At 38.0% G+C, this 4,279-nt stretch overlaps 1 non-coding gene across 1 annotated transcript; it reads left to right on the top strand.

Moving 5' to 3' along the window:
• The first annotated feature begins 3,764 nt into the window (after positions 1-3,764).
• Positions 3,765-3,883, top strand: LOC125405885 (5S ribosomal RNA). Its single transcript, XR_007233707.2, has one exon. It is a non-coding gene; the product is annotated as a 5S ribosomal RNA (ribosomal RNA).
• The last annotated feature ends 396 nt before the right edge of the window (positions 3,884-4,279 follow it).

Here is a 4,279-nt window from a genome sequence, read left to right as displayed (position 1 = left end):
ACAAAAGAGAGTTGGTGTGGGAGAAGAGAGATCCATACTATGGATCCATACTATGATACTGATCCATAGTACCACAAATTGGGTGTTAGAAATCTGTATAGTCTACACCGAATTCCTATCAGTCTTCCTTTTGTATCCTCTTTCAGCCATCATGACTCAGAAGGCAACACAATTCTATTTTAGAAGATTAATAAACAGATAACAGAATTTCTTTTGCCTGATCTTTAAGTCAACACAATGGGGAAGGCTATGTATACACCCCCACTCAAACTAAGATGCTAAAGTAGTAAAAGGTAATATGTATCACGTGTTTTGGCAATGAGATACAAATTCTTATTATTTTTATTTTATGGGATATGCTTGAAAATTGGGTCTTTTGACAATTATATGGAAAAATAGTTGGGTAGAATGAAGAGAAGTTGTCTCATTGGATTGTGTAAAGTCCTAATAATAATATCTCTTTGCTCGTAGATATGCTAAAGGTATATTTGGACCATCTTCCCAGGATCCAGTATTAAAGAGATAGTCTTTTGTATGTGGTGATTTTAGACACAACAGATGTGGAATGAATTCCAGGATGTTGGGAAGGGTGGTCTGGAATGACCTGTGAGGATATAGAAAAGTTTCCCCCAAAAGCTCACACTAAAGTCAAAGCACATTATCGGCCTTAGAAGAGTTCCAGACCAAAGTTTTTGATGGTCTTCCAGATCATTTATGGTCTTACTTTCTGCTTCATCACAGATAAAGAACAGAAGTTAAGAACAAACAGTGGAGGGGAAAGAGCTGTAGACCAAGACCCCCGTGACTCCTGACCATCAGATTTTGAGACCATCCATCACGAGGACAGAAACTGGAAAGAATATTCACTTTCGTATGAGCCTGAGATTACAAACTGAATGTGACCAACTGTTGAGCTTTTTATTTGGGAAGCCATGAGACTTTCCACAAGCACCATGAATGTGATAGAATAGGAGATTCTGACCATATTTTTGAGAAAGAAGTAACTGAGAAAAAAAAAAAAAACAAGCTCAGACATTGATTTATTTTTTAATCTAAGTAAGGAAAGATAACAGAGTTTTAATTCTTTACTACGTATCTCTCCCAAAGTAACATCCACACGTTCCACAATTCATTATTAATGTATTAATTACAAAAGTGTATAAAATGGACCAAAAAATCAAGTGTTTTTCTTTGTCATATATGAATTCAAGATTTCCAGGCATATAACCTAAAACAAAATTATCAAAGAAACATCAGCAAACAACTATCAGACTCAAAAAGGAAAAACTCCATTTAAAAGGATAGTCTATTTTGAAAACAAAATATACATTATAGAACAAAGACACATTTATACCTATACCTGTTAGTTGGTTGAGCATATTGGACAAAGTAAAAGATGGTCAATGGGATATTGCTACATTCTCTAAATGATATACTAAATGAAAACAAAGAAGAAAAGAGATGTGCAACAAGGCAAATGTCAAGATTAAGCGAATCAGATTTTAAAAGTTTTATTATATCTTTATTTTTTTAAAAAAAATCTGTGCTGTAAAAGGAGCAGCGGGCTGCTTTCCCGACGGCTGGCTCCTGGCTAGTTTACACCCGAAATAATTACATGGAAACTGTATTCATTTAAACACTTCCTAGCCCATTAGTTCTAGCCTCCTATTGGCTAACTCTAACATATTGATTCAAACCATATCTAATAATCTGTATTGCCACTTGACTGTAACTTACCGGCATGAGTCTAACCAATATCCATCTTGGAGAGAAAAGCCATGGCGTCTGCCACACTTCCCTTCTTCCCAGCACTCTGTTCTGTCTACTCTGCCTATCTAAGCTGCTGTCCTATCAAAAGGCCAAGGCAGTTTTTTTATTTAACCAATGAAAACAACACATAGAAAGAAGACCCTCCTACACCATATGTGTGTATATTTGTTTATGTATGGGTAAACACGTGTGAGTGCCATGGCTGTGGAGGCCAGAGAAAGGTGGCAGGTCCATTGGAACTGCCATTACAGGTAGATTTGATCTGCCTGATGTAGGCATTGGAAATCAAAGTTAGGATTCCTATGAGAACAATAAGCCTTCTTAACCACTGATCCAGCTTGCCAGCCTCCAATTTTAGTGTTTTGATTTTATGTACAGTTAAAAGAATAAACGTAGCAGTTATTGAAATGAGCAGTCTCATCTCTTCTTGCTTGACCATTAGAAAGCCATTGTTATGTCACTGAGAAATGACATGGCCGGTGGTCTGTGAGTGAGTATAATTAATTTCTAGTGAAAATGAAGGATTTGTGTACGATCTATTTAAACATCAAAGTTTTCTCAAGTTACATAATTGGTACACACATAATGCATGTGCATTGATTATCTTCATTTAGATGTCACAGAGGAGAAAATAGAGGCCTCAAACCTTCAGGTGGCTGATCAAGAACAATGGAGCCAGAAATATTGCAGTACACATTTTTGTTGTCTGAATTATCTTTCACATTTGCATTATGCAAAAGCAAATGGTGAAAATGGAGATACAATTGTGCCATTGCCCATGATGCATGTCTTTGAAGCTTCTTCATAGTGCGCATCATCACATGTAGGTATGTAGTATATGTGCACATGTATGTGTAAGTGTATGTATGTGTATATATGTGGACATGAGAAGAAAAGGTTGAGTATCCTCCCCTTTCCTTCCCTCTCTGTTTTATTTTTGACACTGGATTTTCCATTAAAGCTAGAGCTCAGCTGGTGGTCAGCAATTCCAGAAATCCTCCTGTCTCCACCTCCCTAAACACTAGGGTTACAAGCCTATGTAGCCATTTCCAACTTTTAATATGGAAGCTGAAGATTTGAACTTTGGTCTTCATATTTGCATAACAAGCACTCCTACCTAATGAATCATCTCCCAAACAGGTTATATATTCTTTTTGTTTTTTGCTCTGAGGCAGATGGTGTTGCTGAGCAAAATCAAAATCACACGTCACAGTACTGCCAATCCTGCAAGTTTATAATCAGACAGCCTCATCTGCACTCTTCAGCCAAAGATGCAATATGGTATCAAAAAGATATTGTAATACTTTTTATAATCCTTTTAATATTTTTACTAACATGACTTATCAAGTTCTTTGATACTCCTTCTCTTTCACACTTACGAAGACACAACCTGTCTGTGTGACAAAAAAGCAGGCCATTCTAAACATATTTTTCTGATGTGGGATGCCCCTCTGTATGCTCTGAGTGCCATTGGTTAAAAAAGAAGTTGTTTTGGGCCTGTGGTAGGGTAGAGAAGAACTAGGTAGAAAAGGCTGAGCTGAGTGCTGAGAAAGAGAGCAGAGTCAAGGAGAGAAGCCATGGAGCTACAACCAGAGAAGATATGCCAGAACCTTGCCAGTAGGCCATGAGCTTCAAGATAAAATATAAAATACTGGAAATGGGTTCATACTAGATGTAAGAGCTAGCTAGCAATACATTTATGTGAATAGCCAAGCAGTAATTTAAATAATATAGTTTCTGTGTGTTTATTTCAAAAATCTGGGGAGCCAGGAAACAAAACTGTGGCCTCCACACTACAAACTGGCGCTCCAACATGTGCTAGCTAAATCCATGTAAATCCTGAGAAAGTTTGAAAAGGAATTCTAGACACAAAAGAACAGAGTTTAGCACAGTTTCTTGGTAGTCACATTTTTTTTTCTAGATGGGCTTGCAACTAGCAAGACACTGTGGGGCGCAGTAAAAACTGTGCAACTTCTTTAAAAAAAAATACCAGCGTCTACGGCCATACCACCCAGAACGCGCCCGATCTCGTCTGATCTCGGAAGCTAAGCAGGGTCGGGCCTGGTTAGTACTTGGATGGGAGACCGCCTGGGAATACCGGGTGCTGTAGGCTTTCTTTAAATAAATAAATAAATAAATAAATAAATAAATAAATAAAATACCAGCTTCCTAGTTTGCCAGAACAAATGGTTCCAACTCTTTCAGGAGCTCTGGCTACAAAGCACTTTAATGGGGTCTGTGAGCAGATTACTACAACTTGCTTGATGGCAACATAGACCTGCTGTGTGCCTAAAAATGGAGCAATGTACATGGCTCTCGGAGGCAGCGAACAGCTCCTCCATGCTGGACTGGGCAGAGCAAGCAGACAGGGCCGTATTACCTCTAGCAATGATGCTGCTTAGGTTTTAAAAACACTTAGCATTTTAAGAAGCCATCCTGGGCAAAAAAGGATTACATATATACAATAAGGACAGATTCAGACATAAAAGACCTCTAAATGAGACACAGT

The sequence above is a fragment of the Myodes glareolus genome, chromosome 13 (assembly GCF_982192425.1).
Source record: "Myodes glareolus chromosome 13, mMyoGla1.1, whole genome shotgun sequence".
Classification (NCBI taxonomy): Eukaryota; Metazoa; Chordata; class Mammalia; order Rodentia; family Cricetidae; genus Myodes; species Myodes glareolus.
This window is presented reverse-complemented; position numbering and strand designations above follow the sequence as displayed.